The 26,137-nt window shown below is 39.7% G+C and overlaps 1 protein-coding gene across 11 annotated transcripts in view; it reads right to left on the bottom strand.

Moving 5' to 3' along the window:
- The window catches only part of GRIN2B (glutamate ionotropic receptor NMDA type subunit 2B), a 630,348-nt gene that overhangs the window by 297,088 nt on the left and 307,123 nt on the right, over window positions 1-26,137 (bottom strand). The window contains exon 1 of one of the 11 annotated variants that reach the window (XM_079936834.1): window positions 17,585-17,868. The exons of the other annotated variants lie outside the window; for them this stretch is intronic. The gene's annotated coding sequence lies outside the window, so the exon portion shown is untranslated. Of the gene's footprint in view, window positions 1-17,584; window positions 17,869-26,137 lie in introns of those variants that run through there. 11 annotated transcript variants of the gene reach the window in all.

The following is a 26,137-nucleotide window of genomic DNA, read 5'->3' as shown; positions in this document are numbered from 1 at the left end:
AATGTGGGGGGAAAAGGAGTCTCATACAGTATAAGTCAAGTGAAATACAAATGAGTATAACCTTTTTGGAGGGCAGTGTGAGAATGTCTGTCAAAATTTTAGTATCACGACAAAATAAAATTCAAGGTGAAAACATCAAAAGTGACAATGAGAGATGTCACATACCAGTTCCAAGAAGATACTATAATCATGAATATACATGAATCTAAAAATACAGGCTTGACATGCATAAAGCAATAACTAAAATTACCCTGGGGAGTAACAGACAAATCCAACAGAGAAAATATAAACAATGACATAAATGATCAAAAAACAAAACAAAGCATGAATAATAAGCTTGAACTATTTCAAATATCTAGCAACATATACAAGAGAGAATATATATTCTTTATTAGCACATGGAAAATATTAGCTCTACAAAAGTGCTTCAGTAACTTCCAAAGAATCAATATGAATGACTGCCATTTTTCTGTAATGTGATTAAATTTACAAATAAAATTCTAAAGGTAGCTAAACATATCACACATCCAAAACTTTTAAAAAACAATATTAAATAACACTAACGTTAAGGAGGAAATCATAACAGAAACTGAAAAATCCTTTGATTAGAATGACAATGAAAATATTAAATACCAAAATTTCTAGAGCATAAATGAAACGGTTTAGAGAGAAACCTATACCTTTAAATTCACTTGTAAGAAAATAAAATAATTAATTGTAATTAAATTTTCATTTATTGAACAATTAACAGAGTCAACCCTAAGAAGGAATTGAATAATACAGGTAAGGGCAGGAATTAATGAAACAGAAAGCAAAGAAAAGAAAAAAACAAAACCAAAAGTTGATCCTTTGAAAGACTAGACAAAATTCTGACAAGACCAATCAAGGAAACAGAAGAGAAAATGCAAATGAAACTGATGGTGAAAAAGGGACAATAACAACATATACAGTAGAAATTTTAAAATAATAAAAGAATATTATGGGGCTTCCCTGGTGGCGCAGTGGTTGAGAGTCCGCCTGCCGATGCAGGGGACACGGGTTCGTGCCCCGGTCCGGGAAGATCCCACATGCTGTGGAGCGGCTGGGCCCGTGAGCCATGGCCGCTGAGCCTGCGCGTCCGGAGCCTGTGCTCCGCAACGGGAGAGGCCACAACAGTGAGAGGCCCACGTACCGCAAAAAAAACCCCAAAAAACAAACAAAAACAAAAAAAAGAATATTATGAAAGTTAGTTGCTTTTAAATTTAATGTATAAATATCTAATTTTAAAAAGCAAAAAGTTTCAAAAGAATATGGAAAATGTGAATAATAACCATTAAAGAAAATAAAATGGTTATCAAAGGCCCCCAACCCTAATACACCAAAACCACCCCACCCCATCTTTGCCAAAATAAAAGGAAGTAAAACAGGTACACGTGGGGAAATGAGCCTTGTTCACACAAGTTGAACAGAACAGAAAAACAAGAGAAGTTGAATTCTAAATCCAGATAATTACAGTACAAGAAAAGATTATCATAGATCCCTTTCACTTATGAACCTAAAGGCAAAAAAATCGTAAACAAAATATTAGCTAACCAAAACAAATAGTATATTTTAATAATAATATTCAAGCGTGGTTTATATAAGGAATGCAAGGACGGTTTAATATCAGAATATAATTCACCACATTCATGGACCAAACAAGATATTTATATGAATATCTCAAAAAAAAAAATGAAGAACACACATTTGATTAAGGGCAGCACCTATTTATGATATAAATGTTAGAATATTTTTTTAACTCCTTGATGACAGGCAATGAAGGAGATCATCAGTCTACCTGGTAAGTGTATACACCAAAAACTCTTAATCAGATTTTTTTTGACAGTGAGTTAGTGCTATCACTGCTCCCGGAGATTCTGGTAAATAAAATAGGCAAGAAAACAAAAGTGTTAAGGATGGGAAGGAAAGAGAAAATAATAGCAGTACATGAAGATAATATGGTTGTCTACAGAGAAAGTCCAACAGAATTTTAAACTATTTATTAATATGGGTAGAATGAGATTGCTAGATAAATAATACTCTTATAAAAAAATCAATAGCTCTTTTTAACCAACCAGAAAATATAATAGTCATAATAACAAAAACAACTATAAATTATTTAGGAATTAGCAAAAAATGCACAAGACCTCTGCAGAGAAAATCTGAAACGCTACTAAAGGATATGAAAGAAGTCCTGAACAATGTAATCATAGACGAATTCATGGAGGGGATAACACAATATTTTAGAAAGTTCTATTTTCTCCCAAATTAATCCGTAACTTGAAGGCAATTCCTATCAAAATAACAGCAGGATTTTTAAAGGAATTTTATTATCTTACTCTAAAAGATATATAGAAGAATAAAGGTACATGGAGAACAAGTTAATTAAACAAGACATCTTTATCTGAACCAGTAATGAAAGTGTGCCTTGAACAGCGAAGTATGAATAACTTAACTCTGCAGAACAGATCCAAAATAAAAATTTTTTAATTAACACATTTTTTTTAAAACGTTTCAGTTCCAAGTCAATTTCAGGTTTTAAGTCATACTTTCTAAATTCAAATTTATAGAGGCACAGCAAATGTTGAACCAAAGAGGTGCTTTTTTGAGTCCGAATGCTTAGCTTAGGTAATAAATGTGTTCCCCAATCATCTGAAGCAGAAAGTAGGAGTACACCAGATGTCAAACATCTATCCATTCTGAAGTACAAGACTAATATCCATTTCTAGCGAAAGAAACACAATGCCATCTATGTATTCAGGGCATTTGGAAACCCAATTTCAATCCTCCAGAAGCATTTAGGGTCTGCTAAACACATCTAAACTTCATCTAAATCTGTAAAAATAACATATAAAAGGCACCTATCTTTAATATTAGTGGACTTAGAACCTAAAACTTCTCTCTGCATTGTTATTCTCCTCTTTTCATACTGTTATCATCATCCAAACTCTTAGAGCTTCTGAGCTCCCTTGCCCCTGCTCTTTCTTCATAAGGAACAAGGTAAGAAAGCCTGGTAATCTGGGGTTTGGGGTCTGGGACTATGTGCCTATGAAACCAGTGATGAAAGAAAAGTCTACCTGGACATCCTGTAAACATGCCGAATCCATTTTGAATGTAGTGACTGACATGGCAATAAACTGCTCTCCTTGGTCCTGTCGGGGGATTTAACTTATCTAAACATACTTCTGTGCAGAGCTAATCCCAAATCCATTTCAACATACCACAGTCATAACAAATAATGTAAATAGACAATCAAAGAACTCAGAGCCTTAGTTAAGTCATTTCTGGGAAAGTACTCGATCAGGGAAGAGCAGGATAGATGGGAGAGAGGGAAAAGATACAGGAAAAAATTATCTAAACCTTTGATCCAGCAGATGGTTCCATCAAGTCCTCCTACATAAAGTAAGTAAGGATGCCGTTCCAAAGACCACCAGTCCCCTAGACCCTATGAGAAGATGGCCTCAGCATTGCAAAGGGCCCATGTGCCATTGAATTCCTTGGCAGGACTTCTGTTACCTAAGAGCCTTCTTGTTCTCACTCAGTCCAAGCAGACCTACCACCTGAGCCTTGTTCTACAACCTACCACCTTGTTCTGCACCCTTCCAGGAGCTAGATCCTGGCTTTTGTATCTGACCTATTTTTTCCCGCTGTATGCACAAAGCAGAAGTATCACTTCTACTGTCACCCAATTGCTTGACACAAGAGTTGAACAGATAACAAACAAAGGATCATAAATCACTTTATATGTACGCATTTTCATAGAAATTTGTAATACAAATGTAGGTGATTATCTGTACTCTCATCAGCAACAGCCACTGATGGGTTTTTTTTTTTTCTTCAATATTCTGCAAGAGCAGACACCAAAATTTCTCTTCTAACATCTGCACACGGTTCTTAATTATAATTAATTTATATACCTCCAAGGACAGTGTAGGCAGCCCTGCTGAAATCCAGACCTTTGGAAACCTGATTCTGATTATCACCATTTGGCAGGTTAGGGCAATTGCATGTATTGGTTTAACAGCAAAACAGCATTTTCAAGTGTTAATAAAAATGATTGGCTTGTCACTGACTATTAAGAGGGGCGATGAGCAGTAAAAATGGGTGATGGATGATAAAAAGAGAATCATGGGGAGCAGGAAAAAATGTCACCTGGGAAGGAGGTCAAAGGACGATATTGGGAGGGTAACGGTGAGCCAGGGATGGAACAGGGACCACCAGAACCATACGCATCCACCCAGAACACATTGGTGTTCTGAGCTGCAGATAAACAGCCTGTGTTAAAATAGATTTAAAATTGGGGTGTTGAGGAGGGCCATTTCCAAGTCCCCCATATGATCTACTCTACTGCCTAAGTACATCCCAAGCCACTGCAACCCTCGACCAAGCCTGTTCTGCAACAGCAATAATAATCGTGCTGCGTTGTGGTGGAGATAGCAAAACTCTGGAGTTGAGAACATGTTTTACATTTACTCTTAACTTGCTGTGTGATCTTAGATCAGTTTCTTTACCTCTCTGACCCTCAGCCCCCTCATCTGTAAAACGTGAGACAGTAAGAGTTTTCACAGGATAATTGTGAAGATTCACTCACTGGACAAACGTTTGTTAAATGCTTTCCATGTACCAGAGAATGTGTTAGGAGATGGGATCCGACACTGAATGGAATACAGTCCACAAGGAGCCTTTAGTCTAGTGTCCAAGACAACAAAATAAACAGGAAATTACGGTACGATGTGATGAGTTAGAAAAGAGCATACTCAGTGCTCCATAGGAGGCCGCCTAACCCTGTCTGGGAGATCAGGAGATTAACAAGCTAAGTACTAACACATAAGCAGGAATAGTAATGAATATACTGAAACTGCAAAAATAATAAAATATTAGTTAGAAGGATATTACGATACAGGGGAGAAAGCAAGGAGCTAGACGTCAAAAGATCTAGAATTGACACTAGGCTTTGACACTTACTCCCCTTAGATGGAGGGGAGGCAGTAACTTAAATTACCTGGACCTCATTTTCTTCATTACAAAATGGGGGTGATTATCCTCACGTCACAGAGTTGTTGTGAATATTAAACAATTTACTTGAAAGCATCTAGCAAATAGCACGTACCTGATATTTACTTACTGAATATGAATATACTGTGTTCAGAGACAGATAAGGAGCTTCTTTTGCCTTGAATTACTTAGAAAGAAGTCAAAGACTCCTTCCCTCCCAACCGTCTCTCCAGCTTTAGTACAATTTCTACCGACCTTAGACACAGGTTGTTTTTAAAAGCTAGTCTACAAGTAACAACCTGATATCCAATATAAACAATATTTAAAATAGATTTTGTTTTATTTCTTTAAAGCTTTTAGTGTTTTGTTTTGTTTTTTAATATTTATTTATTTATTTGGCTGCACCGGGTCTTAGTTGCTGCATGTAAGATATAGTTCCCTAACCAGGGATCGAACCCGGGCCCCCTGCATTGGGAGCACGGAAGCTTAACCAGTGGACCACCAGGAAAGTCCCTAAAATAGATTTTAAATCCTAGAACCACCCAGCAGTAGAACCTATTCCCCCATCTCCCACCAGCCACCAAACAGCCACCAAATTTTGTGCAAAGTAACATGATAACTTCAACTACATAAAAACATTCATTTCTTATCTTTGGAACCCATACCTTCACTTACTAATAGTGATTCTCCCTGCATGGAATATAGGAAGGGAGAACCCAATTCTCACTAGCTTGGCTAACAAGATAGCTTTTCTAGCAAATCCTAATGAAGTGAAGTCAAGGATAACGTGTCTTCCTTATCTACGTCCAGTACTTAGCAGAGTGCCTGGCATATGGTAGGTGCTCAATAAACGTCTGTTGGCGACACTAATGAATGAACCAATAAATAAGTACCTAAGAATGCCAATAACAAGTTGATTCTCTCCATCTCCATTGACACATAAATGAAGGCACTAGTCTAGGTCCTTCACTCCCAAGGGTTACAACATGAGGGGAAATACCATAAACACCAATACAATTCCCAACTTCTTGATATTCTACAGGGTCATGCTTAGGTCAGTGTTCTTAGCTGATAATTGTCTATGTATCTGAGTGTTCATTTGCACATGTACATATGTGGGTAAATCAATGCCTATACTGGTGATATACATATGTGTACAAATTAGACCTCTTTCCCCTGGTCTCTAAGTTGTAAGACGCTGCTGCTGCTGAAGGATGGTACCCAAACATGATTCAGCCTTCACTCAAAGCCTAGGTTTAAACAAGGCCCTGAGGCCATAAAAGACCTCAAAGAGAGCATGGTAGCAAGGCCAGAACCAATAGGGAACAAGAGCCACACCACTTGAGCTGGCTGGTTATCAGGCCAACTTCAGGTGCAGTCATATGTTTCTTAACGTAAAATGCCATCTTTATTTTTGCCATCAATATTCGTATTTGTTAACCAAGCTACCAATCATAACTGAATTCTGAGCTCGCTTAAATCCCTTTAACCTCACATATGGAATTGAGAACCTACTCAGAGAATTAATTGTAAGTGGAAACCTCTCTAATTTCACTTCTCACCCTCTCCCTCTCCAATTACTGTACGAGAAGAATGTGTAGTAGAAGGGACACAGATCTGAGGATTAGGAAACCCCAGGCCCTGTTACAACCCTACTACTAACAAGCCAGGTGACTTAGAAAGAATTACTTAGCCTCTCTGTGGCTCTGGTTCCTTATCTGTGAAGTAAGAGAAATGGACTGGTTGTTCTCAAAGTCTCTTCCGGCTTTAAAACTCCGTGAATCTGTCTTCCATACCCCCTCAAGTTCAACATCCTACTCTCCTCTCCTCTTCTCTGAGCCCTGGGAGGCAGTCCTGTTTGGAGCACATCAATGGACGTCCTAATCCTCTGGCTTCCAGTTGGGTTTGACCCAACAGGCAGCCCAAGCAGGAGGAAAGAGGGAACAAGTAAGCCAAGACTGGGGTATTTCCCCTTCGTGCCTCCCTCCCTGTGGGTTCATGGCAGGTTGGCTGTATCACTGGACTGAAGATCATGGCTTCCATGAAACATCCTTTTCCACACGGCTCTCTCTACCCAGTTCCCCCTCCAGATTCCAGATTATCACTCCCAGCTTCCTCCTTCGGGACTAAAAATGGTGGTAACTACGCCAGGTCACTTTTAGCTCAGGACACTGTACCACCTCTTGTGGTTTCTGTGCATTGCCCACGTCTTGGTAAACAGTCCTTTTTCTAAACTCTCTTCAAATTAAACCAGTTGAGGGTTGCTATCCGTTTCCTACTCTGACCATAAATGATACAGATTCCTCCTGCATTCCATAATGCCCAGGAGCCTCTCAGGTTCAAAATGGCAAAACCAGGACCTGAATTCCACCCCACCCACCACTGGATAAGGTACGGCCCCTCCAGACGGTGCTTCCTACTTATCCTCAGGTCCAGGTTCGGTCAGCAGTATGATAAACAGTAACATTCTCTGGGCGCCTGGCCCCCCTGCAAAGAATGGATAAACGTCTATAGAATATTTCAAGAGAATAGCCTCCAGGAGCTAGCATTTTGAGTGGGGAATATAAAAGCATTGGGCATCATAAAAATACACCAAGCAATTATCAGAATGACTCCAAAGCACAACCCAGAGAAAAGCCAAGCATTTTCACGAAGGAAGATGTGGTCATTAAATGGGACTTTATCTTGCTGAAGAAACAAACTGGGTAAGGAAGCCTTAACTTTCGCTCTTTCTCTTTGGTTTGGTTGGAATCTGTTTCATGAAAAAATGAATTTTAGAGTCAAATGTTCACTGTCAAATTATAAGCCAAAGTATAAACAAAGAAATACAGCAACACAAGAAACCATAACGGTGATATTTCAAGGAAACATGACAGTTAACTCTGTATTGTTTCTTAATATGTGGAAAAGAAATTAAAATAGTGAAAAAGAACAAAAAAAAAGTTTGTGGCTCCCTTGCTGTAATGATAATAATATAGTTGTAATCCGGCCACCCTTCACATTTTTCATTGTTTTTAAAAAGCAAGTAGCTGTTCTGTCTGCCTGAGTCCAGCATTTTTACACTGTTAGAACAGCATGTACATCAGGCCTGCATCACCATGTCCACTATCACCATAGAGATGGTAGGGTGAGGCCAGCTGGCACTGCCTGCACCTCCCTTCCCAGGCCCCGCCCAGGCCAAATGAACCCCTCTCCCCCGTACAACTCAGTCGCAGGCAGCGCCACAATCCACCCGCGGAGATCTGCCTGTCCAATACAGGGAGTGCACTCAGGGTACATGCGACTTTCCCGTTAAAATCAGATCTTGACATAGGAGGTGATGGATGTTAACTAAACTTACGTGATAATCATTTCACAATAATGTAAGTCAACTCATTATGCTGTATGCCTTAAACTTATACAGTGCTGTGTGTCAATTATATCTCAATAAAACTGGGAGAAAATAGATTTTGAAAGCAAAAAGCTCAACCTCACACACCGGCTCCTATCCCTTTCCCCTCAAAAGTCCAATGAATCAACACATCCTTACTGAAGACTCACTTTGCGAATCACAGAGAAGTGTTCCAGGGAGTTAACACTTTGCTTCTGCCCACGAGGACTACCCACTCCAGCAAGGAGACGACACAGACTCCCCAACACTGGACCGTCAGATGGCATGAAGGATGTAAAGAACTACAGAGACGAGCAGAGGGAGGCTGGCTCTGGGCTCGGTGGTGCGGACAACTTTGTCTGGAAGCAGCTCTGAGGGTATCTGAGGTGAGGAATCGAGCGTGAGCGCAGGAACAGAAGTGAGGCGGGCAGCACTAAGGCAGCAAAGCAGTGAGACACAAAGCTTAACAGGGACGGTAAACGGCATGGTCTGGCCAGAAGAAGAGTTCATGGAAAGAGCAGTCGTGAGATAAAGCTGAAAAGGGACACAGAGAAATCTGGGTGCTCAGCTAAGGTGCTTAACATACTGCTAGACAGGCGGCAAGAAATGACAGAAGAAAGAGAGGGGAAGGAAAAGATCTCCGATCGTGAAATTCGGTTTAGTCTCAATTTCCAAGGCGAATGAAACTCTAGTGCTGTTTGGGAAATCAACCAGGCTGGCCTATTACAGCATGGTAAATCCTTCTAGGCCCAGGATAATACCGCCACTGTTGAGAAGATCCCAGTTTTATGATGATTAAGAAACCGAAGTCCTGATGAAATGCCATTCACTGAAGCGCTTGTGATTGAGATGCTATTCATGGAAACAGTCCTCTTCTCAACATGAACATTTCCCTGTTGGTAATACGAACCTCAACACCACAGCCCTGGACCACTGCCTTGAAACTGCCCCTGGGCTCCGAAGCCTCTTTCCTCCTCTCATCTCCATCCTAAATCGAGTCCCTCAGCTCCTCCGGTTTAGGACTCTCACTTGCTCATTCAAAGGCTGTCTCACAGCCTCACGGAAACCCTTCATCCTCAGGCGGCCTTTTTTTCAGTTTGCAAATTCTCTCTGGCCTCACTGTGGCTGATGAATAGGTATAAGGTTTTGCATGTGCGTGGACTGGAGAGCAAGAGAGAATAACTCATTCTCATTCATCTGGCCTCTCCTCCATCCTTTTCATTCCATTCCTCACCTCTCTTTTCAAATCTGTCTTCTCTTTTTCTTAGAATTTCCTCTTCCTGAGTTCTTTTTGAGTGTCTTCCCACTTTCATCCCCTCCATTTGACTAAAACTACCTTGACACAAGTCACTTACGATATATTCACGAACAACCCCGGTTGCCTCTTTCTTCCTGCTGTTCTCATTTTCCCTGGCTGTGCTTGACAGGATTCATTATTTGTTTCTGCCCCATCTCATCATCTCTCCGGAAGCCTAACCTCCTTGCTTTCCTCGGTCTGCTTACATCTGAATGTCTCTGGGAGCCTCTGCCTCTGCTCTCTTACTTTCTCTGGACCACTCTTTTTCTTTCCTCATCCTGTCTCTCCAGGCAGCTTCACTTCTACCCAGAATTTAACCTTATACTTTCCCCTCCCCTCAACTGAGCTGGTGGCTCAAATCTTACTCATTCCTAACCTGTAAAGAAAGGTCTTGTTTTACACTTTTATCCATCTGTTTAGTTGTCTGGCCTCACTTCAAGGTTGACATGTCTGAAATGCTTTCACAGCTCTTCATATGCCCTTGTCATTTTCCTTTGTCTAATTTATATTCAGGTCTAAGTCAGACCCTGCTACTCTCTCTGTTTTCCCACCAAATTCTTTCCTCATCACCTGATGCAAGGTCCTAATGTTTTCATTCAACCATCTTTCTTCTTTCACTTCACATCAAAATACCCCCATCAGAATCATCTCCTCCTGGCTGCCAAACTACATTTTTCTTTCTTTAAACTCTGACATCTTGTTTCCTAGTCTCCTCTTGCCTTAAGAGTTTACAGACACTCAGCAATGTCGCTTGACAGAAACATAACTGATCCAGTCTGAACTCCACAGAGTTTAGTGAAAAGGCGGCTAAGCCTTTACCCCTGCACCTAATTAATCATTCACGCCTTGAAATTCACTGGTTCTTCTCCCAGCCATGCGCTTGGTCATTCCCATACCAATGCTCCAAGTTTCCATCTGTCTCCTTGTCCAGAGTCAACAGGCTCTTTCTTACACAAATCTCTCCAAAAGACAGATGAAGAAACAACGTAGAGATCAACTAGTTACATCCGACACAAACCATATGTGCCACATTTGCCAAAGGAAGGGGGCACAGTGGGTGCCCAGGGTGACTCTGGGCTCATCAAGAGCATTTTCCCAGGAGATCTAAAATCTGAGGAAATGGAAGAGCTCTGATGGGGGGGAAGGGACTGAGTGAAGCACCAGGAAGCTCCCTGGAGTTGGTCTGGACCGGAGAATCAGTGCAAGGCACCAAAGCAGGAATCCCCAGCTCGTCAAAGGGAATGAAGAGCACCCAAGGGACGCGTAATGAAAAACAGCTTTTGTTTTTCTTTTTGCATTTTTAAAGAGGCACTGAGAAATTGTGGGGAAAGGCTTGGATTTGAAAAAGTTTTACCATGTGACATTAAGCACATCACCTAGGCTCTCTGAACCTCAGAGACGTGGTCCTCTCTAAATGTGAACAATGATGTGAAAATAACCCTATTTCACAGGGTTATGAGACTTAAATGAGAAAATATGTATAAAGGTAGCATATAAATTAAAAGGTACCATGTGAATGAGGAAGTCTGTTATTCTTAAATGGAACTGACAAATTATTCATTCATGCATACATCAGTATGTAAATTTTAGCTAATAACAAAATTCTTTTTTTGTAGGTCTAGTTTACTGGAGTATAATTTGCATACATTAAAATTCACCCTGTTAAGTGTACAGTTCTCTAAGTTTTTACAAACGTATACAGTATATAAGTAACCACCATCATAATCAAGATATGGAATATTTCTATCAGCCAAAAAGTTCCCTCTATGAACTCCTTTATAATCAATCCCTTATTCCACTCCAACCCCTAGCAACCACTGATCTGATTTGGTCTCTATAATTTTGCCTTTTCCAGAACATCTTATAAATGGAATCATACTGTATGCAACCTTCTGTGTCTGACTTTTTTCACGTGACATAGTGGCTTTTGAGATTTCCCAATATTGTTACTTGTATTGGTACTCGGTCCTGTTTATTGACAAGTGATACTCCCTGTATGAATGTACCACAAAGTATTTATCCATCCACTGTTGATGGACATTTGGGAGTTTCCACTTTTGGTGATTATGAATAAAGCTGCTATACTATTCAACATAAAGTTCTTAGACATATGCTCTCATTTTTCTTAAGTACCTGGGAATGAAGATGCTTGGTTATATGCTAAGCGTAATTTTAATTTTATAAGGAATTGCCGAACTTTTCCAAAGTGGCTATACCATTTTGCATTCCCACCAGCAGTTCTTCCACATTCTTACCAACACTTGATCTTGTGAGTTTTCTCTTTTTTTCTTTCCTTCCTTCCTTTTTAATTAAAAAAGAAAAATCCATCCATTTCTATTGGATGTTTAGTGGTATCTCACTATGATTTTAATTTAAATTTCCTGCCAACTAATGATGTTGAGGATCTTTTCAAGTGCTTATTTACTATCTGTATCTCTATTTTGGTAAAGTATCTTTTGCTCATTTTTTAATTGGGTTGTTTGTCATACTATTGAGTGGTAAAGGTTCTTTATATATTCTAGACACAAGTCCTTTATATAAGATATGTATTTTGCTCGTATTTTCTCCCACTCTGTGGCTTATCTTATCATTTCCTTAACAATGATGTTCAAAGAACAAAAGTTTTTATTTTTAATAAAGTCCAGTTTATCACTTTTTCTTTTATGGTTCATGCCCTTTGTGTATCTAGGAAATCTTTACCTAAACAAAAAAGATTTTTCTTCTGTTTTCTTCCAAAAGTGTTTTAGTTTCATAGTTAGTTCTATGATACATTTTAATTTTTTACATGAAATAAGATATGGGTCAAGGTTCTTTTTTTGTCAAAAATCAATTGCCCACGTGTGTGAGTCTACTTCTGAACTATCTCCGCAGCCTGACTGACCTCTACATCTATTCTTATGCCATTCCCACACTAGCGATTACTGTTTCTTTATAGTAAGTCTCATAATCAGTGTATGTCCTCCAATTTTATCCTTTCCTTCCAAAGTTCTCTTGGCTTTTTTGCTTTTCCATGTACATGTTAGAATCATCTGTCAATTTCTACCAAACAAATTCTGCTGGGATTTCTATGGCGCTTGTGTTGAATCTACACAAAAATTTGAGAAAAACTGACATCTGAACAATACTAAGTCAGAAATTTTATAAAATTTACCCCTATGAATATCATGTTTTTGATATCGTAAATTTGTTTCTAAATTACCATTTCTTTTTTTTATTTTATTGAAACATAGTTGATTTACAATGTTGTATTAACTTCTTCTGTACAGCAAAGTGACTCAAACATATATATATATATATATATATATACATACACATTCTTTTTCATATTTTTTCCATTATGGCTTGTCACACAATATTGAATATAGTTCCCTGTGCTATACAGTAGGACCTTGCTCATCCATTCTACATATAATAGTTTGCATCTGCTAATCCCATTTGCAGTAACATGGATGGACCTAGAGATTATCATACTAAGCGACATAAGTCAGAAAGTGAAAGACAAATACCATATGATATCACATATATGTGGAATCTAAAATATGATACGAATCAACATATCTACGAAACAAAAACAGACTCACGGATATAGGGAACAGAATTGTGGTTGCCAAGGATGGGGTTGGGGGGGGCTGGGTAGGGGAGGAAGTAATGGGAGTTTGGGATTAGCAGAGGCAAACTATTAAATTTCCATTTCTAATTGTACATTGATATCATTTATGAACACAATTTTTGTATATTGCCCTTGTGACCTTACCAAACTTACTGGTTCATTTTCATAGCTTTTTTGGGTCTATTCTTTGCTACTTTCTACATAGACAATCATAAATTCAGTTTTATTTTTCCCTTTCCCTTCTTTTTCTATTTTTTGTTACACTGGCTAGGACCTCCTTCAATACAATGGTTCAGAGGAGTGGTACAGGAAGCATCCTTGCCTTGTTCCTAATCTTAAGGGTAGAGCATTCAGTCTCTTGGCATTAAGCAGGATATTACCTGTAGGGTTTGCACAGATGCCCTTTGACAGGTTGAGGAAGTTCCCATCTAGTTCTAGTTTGATGAATTTTTTTTAGTCATGAATAGTTTGTTTCCTTCACTGGAATTTTTTTTTTTTCTGCCTTTGCTTCAAGATTCTTTCTATGAGCTTGCCTGCTCACAAGGACTTGAAAAGCAATGAGTGGTGCATTTAAATTACACATGTAGTGCGTTATTCTGATTAGAGTTTATCAGATTGACTGAAGTATAACAAAAAGAAGCCCCGCCACGGAGGCTGTAGCTAGTCATGTAGAAGATAATCAGGCCATAAAAAAAAATTGCTGGAGAGGAGATAATAGATCTGAAATTGATGAGGAGTAAAGCACAGTAAGATGTGGAGAAGGTGGGAGACTAAAATTATATTAAAATTGTTCTCTACACCAATGTTTTGGGAAGGAGAAGCCAGGGATGGGAGACAATTTAGGGAGTAACTTCTGTGTATTTTATATCAATTTCCAGGTGTCAGCGGTACACAGAGTTGTAGAAAACGTTGCAATGATGAAAGATAAATACTAAACCACAGAGTAAGAGCAGTCAGAGCCAAAAACACTGACCTAAGTGACAACTAAATGAAGATGAAATCTCTCTCTAAATTGAAAGCACAGATATACATCCTTAAGAGAAGAGCATCCTTTCTACCTGGGTATGGTTAGAAACTCCCCCAAACGAACTTTTTTCTTCCGATTAATGTAAGAATTTTCACTCTTTCTTCCTTCATGTCTACTTCAGTCTTTATATAAATGCTTTCCTACTATGGTAGGGGCCCCCGTCTCTGCCCTTGCCTATGACCTGTATCCGGATCCCCACTTCCCTCACGCCAGCACTGCCAGCTACAAGGTTTGGGAAGTGCTGGTAACAAACTCTGGAAAGCTTAACTAGGCTTTTACATGTTGGCTTAGGAATCTACCAACCTTCCCGAAAGACGTGTATTCTTAAGTTTTATTTTTCTAAAATATTTATTTATTTATTTATTTTTATTTTATTTGGTTGTACCGGGTGTTAGTTGTGGCAGGTGGGCTCCTTAGTTGCAGCTCGCCAGCTCCTTAGTTGTGACATGCGGGCTTCTTAGTTGTGGCACGCAAACTCTCAGTTGCGGCATGCATGTGGGATCTAGTTCCCTGACCAGGGATCAAGTCCGGGCCCCCTGCATTGGGAGCGCGGAATCTTAACCACTGTGCCACCAGTTTTAAACGAGAGTCTCAGAAACTGACTTTCAGAATAGAATTTGTTCATAAGATAGAGTACTCGTGCACAGAAAGGACAAAAGGAGGGCGAGGTATACAGTTTATTAAAGAACTCACATCCAATGCAGTGTTTCTCCAAAGATGATTTGCAAGCACCTTGCCTCAGAACCACTTGAGCACTTGGCAAAATCTGTAGAAACCCAGGCCTGACTCCAGAAAAGGTGGTGCAGAGTCTCTGAGAATGAAATTTGGTAATCTGCATTTTTCGTAAGTGCCCCAAGTGATTCTACTGTGCACTTATAGATAAAGGAGCCCCGATTGGAGGAGTGTGGAAAAGCCAAATAATTACAAAAATAAGCTGAAATGCTTTTGAAAAAACTTCAGTGAGACAGAAGAAACGAAAACACAAAGAAGAAAACAGTTTACAAAAATCTGAATAACCTAAGTGACTTTTAAAACACTTTCTATTAACTGGTAACATTTACACAGGCAAGTACATACATTATAAGTATGAACACAGCTCAATGAATTCTTATAAAATAAACCACCACTGAAGATTTTAAATGCCTTCATAATTAAGTACAGAGAAATTTTCATGGGAAAAAAAAAGGGTGCTTGCTCTCTCTACCCCTGAAATTAAATTTAAAAGAAAAAAACTAATATATAGGGGCAGGAGGATAAGGCAGAAGATTCAATAGAACTCTTAAAAAAGATGAGCAAACGATGGCATGAATGGAAGCTGAAAAAAATAAAAGGAAATCACAACTCCTAAAAGAATAATTCAATTCTTAGTCAAAGTGACCTGCTTTCAGACACTTTGGGGATTTATTTCAGACTTACTTACACTTACCCACTCATCCAGGACACGTAATAATTATGGAAAGTGAGTAATGAAGACTGGGGGTTTCCGGATCTCACGGATTTTATTTCTTTGGAGCAATCTTGAGAAGCAGAGAAGGCTAATAGCTCTTAGGTATTTACTTCTGCAGCCTGCTTTGGGGACAGGTACTACATTTATATAGCAGCTTCACTCTGAGATATGAAGGAAACCATGTCATGTCCTCAAATGTATTGTGACAATAGCTCTGTCTTAGTGGCTGTGGACTGAGCCCTGGGACCGATGCAGTCCGCAGTCCACCTTCATCCACTTTTACAAGCCTGTTTGCTACTTTGGGCCAATTCCAAGTCAGTTGAGCAAACAACGAAACAGCTGAATTGGCATTGGAAAGAGAAGGCAAGGAGACGAGAGAGGAAGAGGGAATAAGGAGAATGAGTATAAAAGGGGACAGAGAGACAGCTGTATTTAACCCTGAAATTCATATATATAGCATCTCTAGGCAAGGAAAACAACATGGTCATCACCTATTAGCACAGGATAGGACATAAAAAAGCTTTACTATCTGAGTCTGCTGAGAGGGTTTTAGGTAAGCACAATTACCCAACTTAATATTATTGAGTGCTTTATCTTCCAACTACTTTATAACCGTTACCTAATTAATTTTCACCAAACCTCCAAAGGTCTGTATGTATTAAGCACCCAGTGTAAATGGACAAACCAAGAGGAAGGGGTTACATGACTTACCTAAAATTGAAGAGAGGCTGGCATGTGAAATCACAATGTGAACAGCAGTAAAGTATTTCTGTTCCCCAAGACCATGCCAAACCCACATTTTTCCAAACTGCTTGTGTTTTCAACCTCCTAGCATCTATGGAATGGCAGCAAGGATGGAATTTTGACCTAGTACAACGTGCATACACCTGGTTTTCATTCAAATGACAAAAAGAGGTGCGTTTCTCACAAGTAAGTATGAGCCCAGAAAACTAAAATACCCAGTGGTAATAGGCACAGAGAAGTACAAGCAGGGGCACAAAGCTCGCCGTCAGTCGCTGCCATTCTTCAGCCTTGCTCGTCAGCAGATTTCATCTTTTTTAGGCTTCTAAGCAAAGCCTGATCAAGGCAACAGTCTGGGTCCCTCCAGTGAGTGAGGACTGAAATGGTCTTCCTATCCTAACTCTGTCCTCCCTGTGCCTAAGAGGAACTGAGGCCCTGCTGCCCACCTGTGGTGCCGGTCCTGACCATACGGCAGGCCCACCTTGCCTCCCTGATGGCTCAAAAACCCCCTACTACAGGTGGAGGCTTGCCCTGAACTCCAGCCACCAAATAGAGCCCTGAGCCTCTGTCTGGCTCTTGACAGTTTCTTCCTTCTAGGGGAACACAAAGTTCTCCAGATTCCCAGTAAGGACCTGACTGCCTCATGCCTTTTCAGACCCTATCACTTGGTACATCCTCCACCCATCCTCCTCCCTCTCTCTCGCTCTCTCTCCCGCTATTTTTTTTTTTTTTTTTTTTTGCGGCACGCGGGCCTCTCAACCACTGCGCCACCAGGGAAGCCCTTGGTGTATATGTTTATTGAGGAGAAGGGATGCTGTAGGAAGGCTTATAGCTATTATGGGATGATGTTTCCCCATCATTCCTTATCTCATTGTTGTCATTTGAACCATTTTGAGTATTTAGGTCTCTAAGACCAAACTGAAAGAGCCCGTGAAATCTAGTGGACGGGGGGTGTCTGGTCCACATCTCACCCATACCCTGTACATGGTGTGACTCCTGCCCGGCTCAGGTAGGATTTAAGGGAAAGCAGTGCTATCTGGGCACCATGCAGACTTTCCACTTTGGGAGAGAGGCCATACCCTGGGCAGCCTGGTCTCCGAAGCTGCAAACTCCAGCGGGCCCAGGACTCATCCGAGCCGGCTTCCTCTGCAGGTGAGGACACTCGAGGGCAGTGGCTTTCCCTCTCTTGTACTTTAGCCAAGCCAGACAATCTCTGCTCCCTGTCAGGATTACTGATGCGCAGCCGCCTTTAGCTGATGGCCATCTTCCGTCTTCTGGAATGTGATTTTTAAATGCGTTATGTATTTCATTTGTGCAATGCCCTGGAAACTGGATTGGAACACAATTGCAGCAGATTACACTATTTATTTTACATACTTGAAGATGGAGCCTCTTGAACTAGATATGCAAATACATGTGAATAATATGCAAATCTGTGTTTTCTGCCAAGACTCTGGCATTTTTATTTTAATGGGACTGTGATTCTTATTCAAGAAGGAAGAGCATCTTCCTTGCATTCCCCTGCATCAATGCTCTCCCCATCTTCCCTTCAAGGTCCTGACCAGCTTGTAACTTCACTAAGCTTCAAAGCCCTGAGAAAATTACAGGCTCCACTGAATTACATTTAAACCTATAATGGTCATTCCAAGACATTATTTAGTGCCTTTCTCTAGGTGTGCTACAAATGCAATGAGGGTCACCCTCCTTCACTGCCAATTTGGGATTTTATTCTCAACCTCATGGAATCTGACAGTCTCCTTAGTAATTCTAAATTTAAATGTTCTCACCTACTGTACAGATGCAGCCACTCAAGCTTTCTAAAGAAAAAATGCAGTTTACAAAGCTTTTTAAAGTGATATTTACAATGGGGCTGGTAAAAGGTGTCAGACTGGCACCTGCAAAATTGAACCCTCTGTTTAGCCTCTGAATAGTAAATTACATGTGTCTTACACATGCTACGGGACCACCACCATCATCATCACCACAACCTACCATCAAAGCTACAAGGAGAAAAAGACTTGCTAGGGCCCAAGAGAAGCAACTGAAGAAACGAATCACATCCAACAATTACTTGCCTACTATGTACAAGGCACTCTTCTAAGTTGTTAAAAGTATAAAGGTAAGACCAGTCTTGCCATTTAGAAGTGTACAATCTAATAAAAATAATGACAAGAACCAATATTCACTCAGCACTTACTTTGCACCATGCTCAGCACTCAACATGGGCATATCATTGGTTGCTCGCGACAAATATACTTGCCCAAGATCTTACAGTTAAAAAATGGTAGAGGCCAGATTCAACCCCAAAGAAACCATCCTAGTGACTCATGTATAAATAATTGTTAAATGAGTTGAGTTAAAATTTCATAGGCTAAACACAACTGTCCCAAAAAACCAAGGTGAGATCCTTAAATTAACTCTCAGAAAAGGTTTTCATTCAGGGCTATAGTAACACAGGGGAAGAAAGGAATCAGAAGTTCCAGCTCCCAATGGCCCAGTTCTAATTTGTATTTAATGCTTATATGTCAAATTCAATAAAATAGCCTCATGGTTCTCTAGTCCTAGTTCCCTTATAAAGAATATTATTTTTAAGAAGCTATTTCAAATTCTCATAATGAAATATCATGCAGGCCAGATTTATCCTTCCTATGTTGGGAATAGAATAAATGAAATTCCCGAAGTGATCCAGTTGGTGATGAAGGTCCACGATTCCCAGACACCATGAGCTGAAACATCACACAGGCCAGAATGAAGCTGTATCTCCCACTCTCTCTACTCCCCAACCATTTGTTTATTCCTCTTGGTTCTGCAGAGGTCAGAGAGGCAAGGCAAAAACTGCCACCTTGGATAAAGGAGCTTCTCCCTGTAACTGCCTCTCAAAAGCCTTGCGGTCATGAGAATACAGTGGGGCACCAGAGCATCCAATGAGAGCCCCAAGGGCTGCCTATGGCCCACATTAACCACACAGTTCTCTTGAGGACTTTAATGGAGTGAAGGTTATCCCGTTAGCCCTCCAGGGAGACTTCCTATTTCTGAGGTTTTAGAGAATGAATCTTAAAGCTTGCTCCAAAAGAATTCACCTGACATCCTGAAAGTACTTTCTCTTTCAGGAAAGAGAACTAGTGGATTGCAAGCTCAGAGCAACAGTCACCAGGGATGAGCACCCAGAGTCAGAGACGAGCTGTGACCTGACCACACATGTCCCCATCCCTTGAGAACCATCCAGGTTGGTTCCGGGCTTTGTTCACTATGCCAATGACTTGATCGACATTGATCAAAGACTAGCACTTGCCCATATCTAAGTGCTTGTGTACAAATAAAGGTGATTAAATTGTTTTGAACAGCTTTTGAATTACATCTGAGCAGCCATATTTTAAAACAGCGAACACACTCTATTTCACCACTGCTATCAATAAAATATTCATGGGGCCCATACACACACTGATTTCTAATCACACAGCCAACTACCGAAGAAATGTGCCTTCCGGTTCTTCCTGTGCTGGTAAAGGCTGATGCGGAAGACAGATGGTGGGAGCTAGGGGTAGGTAACAGAACCCCTTGAAAATTATATTTCCCGAAGAGTTTTTTGGTAGTCATAAAAAAATCCTAAAATTGTGATGTCAAATGAAAAGTGCAACATGAAAAATGTGTGATTCCAAATCAACTGAATAATCCACAGAAATAAAGGAAGAAATATACCAAAATATTAGATGAAAAACATTCATGAAATTCTTTGTTTAATCATGATTAACTAATACCAAACCTCAAAAACTTAAGAAGGTTTCAGACCTCACACATGAGCTACCTGGAAATCTGTGAAAAGATATACATGAGCACATCTCACTTTATTTAACAGACGTGTGTCTGAAAAGATACACATAAAACTCAATTCTATAAGTTTATTCCACAGATATCTGAAAGCCATATATTCAGAAGCACATCACAGCTTGTTGTTTAAAACTATGATTTTGAGAAAACTAATGACGCAAAGGAAAAAAAAATCATGAACAACAACAAAAAAAGCAACTTAATATGACATTTTTTTTTTTTGCGGTACGCGGGCCTCTCACTGTTGTGGCCTCTCCCGTTGCGGAGCACAGGCTCCAGACGCGCAGGCTCAGCGGCCATGGCCCACGGGCCCAGCCGCTCCGCGGCATGTGGGATCTTCCCAGACCGGGGCACGTACCCGTGTCCCCTGCATCGGCAGGCGGACTCTCAACCACTGCGCCACCGGGGAAGCCCACAATAAAGAATTTTTTAAATACTGCAGATATGAGCAGAAATTTCACAAGAGAGAAACTACAGATAATTAACCAACATGCAAAATTGTTCAATATCACTGGTCATTACAGAAATAAAAATTAACCTAGCAGTGGAGTATAACTTTTACCCACCAAATCATAAAGGTTTTTTTATTTAGTTTTTAGAGGGGAGTAGCCAAGGATATGGTAAAACAGCCCTCTCACACATGGCTATAGGGAGTATAAACTGATAAAACCATTTTGGAAAAGCCATTTTGCATTATGGATCAAGAGCCTTAAAAACGTTCATACCTTTGACCCTGTAATTCAATTTCTGGGAATCTATCCTGAAGAAATAATGTAAAGTAGGGACAGAAAAGCTTCATACACCAAAATGTTCACTGTAACATCATTTATAATAGTGAAAAATTCAAATTAATTAAATGGGTGACAGTAAGAATGTGGTTAAGTAAATTATGCCATAGCTATATGATAGAATGCTAAATATCCTAAAAAATTATGTTTACCAAGAATTTTTAATAACATAGAAAATCCCTTATGGCTGTAATGTTAAATAAAGAACCAGCACACAAAAAAGTAGTATGATTCCATCTATAGAAAAATACATAGAAAATACTGGAAGGAAATATACCAAAACGTTAATAGCAATTACTTTGTTGGAATTTAAGTGATTTTTTTTCTTCTTTCTGCCAACTTTTCCATTTTTCCCAAATATTATACAGTGAGTATACATTAATTTCATAATCAGAAAAAAATTTTATTAAAATTATATATTACATGTATTTCAAGTATGTACACCAGCCATTTAATTTAAAAAAAAATAGAAGATAAAGGCAGGGAGAAGGATAAAACTGAAATAAGGCAGAGAAACAGATTAATGGAGCCTCTTCCTGTCTCATTTTAGGTACTGCCACTAAATTTTTTAAGGCCATGTTGTGTTAGCAACTGCAAGCATATGAAATATTTACCCCATTAGCCAAATAAAATTGAGTACATAAATGTCTTGGGTCACATATTTACTACTTCTGACCTAAAGGAATCACATAATGAGTCATTTTGGAAGGAATCAATCACTTCTGTTAAGTTAAATGAGAGTCATGATCTAATTCTTAGTATTCAAGTTTATTTAAAGGGCTGCGTCCTCTTTTGTTTGCCTATAAAAGCATGTGTACATTGTGTAAATATCGTGAATGTGCCTGCAACATGTGGACACATACTAAAGAATGTAAGAGCAACTAAGAGTTGTATCGGTTGATTTCTTTCAACCCTCTCTCTTACCAGATGAAGAAACTGAGACCCAAAGAAATCATGAGGCTAAAAAATTTGCTCAGGGCCACTTGGCCAGCCGGTGACAAAGCCAGTGTGGCTGAACAACCAGTGTGGAGGTTTTCCAAGAAACTGCAATGCCAAGTTTATACCCCAGGGCTGTGACTGCAAGAAACTGGAAAGTTGAAATGAAGTTACAGTAACACCCACTCTTACCCTGCCCAGAAAATGAGTACTTTCACTTTAACCATTTTGTATACTGAAGGGACTTCAAATGCTCTCGGGAGTGTGTGGCTGGGCACTTTGATCTGTATATATCGGTCCTAGGTGGTCACTAATTGTTCAATTAGCAGAATAAACTGAAAGTGGAGGCTAAAGCAGTATTTGTCTTATGGGTAGTGTAAGATCAAAACAGCTCTTTCCAAAATCTGAAAGGCCAAGAATTTGAGAAGTTCTTGAGGAATGACAGAAAAGTGGGTTAATAATATAAACTGAACTCTGCAGATAATAAATATTTCACTGCTCCTGTACAACATCAGGCTAGCTATCCCTGCCTTGTGATTCCTGGTGGCTGTGACTAGCATATGTAAAGTATTTCAAGGTGACTTATTAAGCTCATTATCTGAGGTTTTCAGAAAAAGTTTTTGAACATGGATCTTTAGATCTTTTCATACTAAGTCAGTTCCTCCAACTTTGGGGTCTAAGTAAGTGTCTTTTGGCTTAAGAGTCCTTGTGCATATTAATCAGGGTATCCTTATATGTAGCAGAGGTTGACTAAATCAGGACCTAAACCACTTTGGGAGAACACATCAACTCCCTTTATATCCAGTGGGCTTTTACCAAATGTCTGTGTGCATATTATAGTTGGTGTATATGCCTTATATTTCATCTATACTATTTAAATAAATTCCATTTGCAAATATTTTCTACATTTAGAAACCCAATATTGATAATAGAAAATAATGAGTGCAAACAGAGGATCATAGTGCGATCTCAGAGGCGAGGTGAAGTGTTACAGAGGGCTCTACCAATGTGGAGTCTCCTTTAACTGCCACTAAACTCAGAGCTGAGAACAGCAGTATGGTACCAAGGCAAATGAGTAACAGTGGGAAGATTGGGACAGCAGTGCACAGCTGATGAAGCTAAGGTGCAGGACGAGCTTGGCTACGACAATCCATAGAGCCTTGTAATTAAAGATCAAGACAGATACTTGGAATGGAATCCAGAAGGGGAGAGGGTGTCCAATGAAAAGAGCAAAGCGATGGGGTAGGTCCTTCGAAAGGTCTACAGCACCACCACTGGCCAGGGAGGGCACACAAAGAAGATACAAGAAAACACAGACAATTTAAGAAAGTCATCATTAAGGCCATAGTGGTGCTTGTAAATTTTAAAAAGCATCTCCAGAATGAGTGTAATGCACAACTACATGGCAATGACTTCCATAAGTCACACTAGAAAATCCATTTCAGTATTTTACCACACTCACACGGTGATCTCATGGCTCTGTGGACAAGTGACGTCCTTGAAAAAGAAAAGTCCAGAATACAAAATGTCTTTGGGGGAGGCCTTTAGAAGTCCATATATATAAAGACTATTATCACTTTATGGGCAAGTTAAGGTTTATCTACATATTTTACTCTCTAGCAAGGACTATAAACAGAGTTGACCTAGCTTTGACATACACTAGCTGAGTGACCTTGAGTAAACTGTTTAAACTATCTGAGCCAAGTTTTCTCATCTGTAAAGATAACAATAATTAAGATAATAATACCTACCTTGAAGAACTCTTGTGATAAATAAATGAGATCATGTATGTAAAGTACCGAGAAGAAGTGTGGCACATCTGCCCCCCCATAACAGGTACCACTCATGATAATAATTATGACAACGAGTTACAATAACAATGTTACTTACTTAAAATATTACAAACATTTAAATTTCTCCTTCCCTTGCTCTTTTCGATTGCCCTAAAAAGAAGAATCGTTCCACTGCATCCCATCCTCCCTACAACTCTCTGAGAAACGCACAAGAAATAGGGAAAAGCTGATGTCTTAGGAAAGTTTCTCACTGACTGAGTATACTTCCTCAGAGCTTCTTAAGTTAGTCAGCCAAACTCATGCCTCTCTCATGCAGGGAAATCACGGCCCAGACCAGCTAAAGCCTTGCTGCAGAAACTGTCCAAATCCACCACCTTCTCTGTTAGTATGTTCTAAATAAAAGACACCCTACCTCCAGCTCCACTGGCTTGCTAAAGCCAGAAGTTACAAAAGGAGCAGGCACAGAGGAGAGAAACACCACTGTGTAATGAAGAGTACATCAGATGATCGGTAAGAGACCCCCAAATCTTTACTATTGGACAAGAATACAAATTAAAACAGTAACCTCCTTAACCTATCATTTCTCAAGAAAGGTTTCCTGAATGCCTGCATTCTAACACTGTTTTCAGTCTATAGGGTGCATAAGCTCCCCCAGTGAGTCAGGAGCTATTAGACCTTCAGAAGTAACTGGCTATGGGGATCTCACGCAAGACACTTACCTCTCTGGGCCTGGATTCTCCCTCTAGAAAATAAGAATGTTGTATTAGGTAATCGTAGCAGTCCATTTCAGAGGTAGAAAGACAGACAGATAGATACAGTTAACTCAAACAACACGGAGGTTAGGGGCACTGACCCCTACAGAGTCGAAAATCCCTGTGTAACTTTACAATTGTCCCTCAGTATCCATGGTTCTGCACCCCCAAATTAAACCAACTGTTGACTGTATGGTACTGTAGTACATATTTATTGAAAAAAATCTGCATGCAAGTGGATCCAGCAAAGTTCAAATCCACGTTATATTCCAGGGTTGGCTGTATTTAGACAGACGATCAATAGATGATAGATATATAATGAGAGCACATTTTTACTAGGAAAATAAAAATAATTGAGTATAGCTTAATTATTTAGTTCTACTGGAGAAGTACATCCTGGGCCCAGACTATTTTAATAATTTGGTCCTTACTGAGAACAAAACCACAACACACCAAAAGTTATGCGCTGCAATAAAAGCGGTACGAAGGGGTAAGTTTATTACATTAAAAAAGAAGGAAAATCTCAGATCAGCAACCTAATTTCACACCTCAAGGAACCAGAAAAAGAAAAGCAAACTAAACCCAAAGTTAGCAGATAGAGAGTAGAGCAGAAATAAACAAAATAGAGAATAGAAAAACAGGAAAAAAAAATCAATGAAGCTAAGAGTTTGTGTTTTGAAAAGACCAATGAAACTGACAAATCTTTAGCCAGACAAAGGAAAAATGAGAGGACTCAACAAAAATTAGGAATGAAAGAGGAGACATTACACAACTGATGTCAAAGAAATAAAACTGATCATTAGAGACTGCTATGAATAATTACACACCAATAAATAACATAATGTATAAGAAATGGATAAACTCCTCAGAACCTACAACTTACCAAGACTGAATCATGACGAAAGAAAAAAATCTGAACAAACCTATAACTAGTAAGGAGACTGAATCAGTAGACAAAAACTTCTGAACATAAAAAAGCCAGATTGCTTCACTGGAGAATTCTACCAAACATTTAAAGAAGAATTAACACCAATCCTCAAACTCTTCTAAAAAATTGAAGAAGGAACATTTCCAAACTCATTTGATGAGGCCAGCATCACCCTGATACCAAAACCAGATAAAGATACCACAAGAAAACTACAGGCCAATACCCTTGATGAATATTAACGCAAAAGTCCTTAACAAAATACTAGCAAACCGGGGCTTCCCTGGTGGCGCAGTGGTTGAGAGTCCGCCTGCCGATGCAGGGTACATGGGTTTGTGCCCCAGTCCGGGAGGATCCCACACGCGGAGCGGCTGGGCCGCTGAGCCTGTGCATTCGGAGCCTGTGCTCCGCAATGGGAGAGGCCACAACAGTGAGAGGCCCACATAACGCAAAAAAAACAAAAAAAAACTAGCCAACCAAATTAACACATTAAAAGAATTATAGGGCTTCCCTGGTGGCGCAGTGGTTGAGAGTCTGCCTGCTGATGCAGGGGACACAGGTTCGTGCCCCGGTCTAGGAAGATCCCACATGCCGCGGAGCGGCTGTGCCC

The sequence above is a fragment of the Stenella coeruleoalba genome, assembly GCF_951394435.1.
Source record: "Stenella coeruleoalba genome assembly, chromosome: 11".
NCBI lineage: Eukaryota > Metazoa > Chordata > Mammalia > Artiodactyla > Delphinidae > Stenella > Stenella coeruleoalba.
Note: the sequence above shows the minus strand (reverse complement) of the source record. Positions and strands in the feature narration are given on the sequence as shown.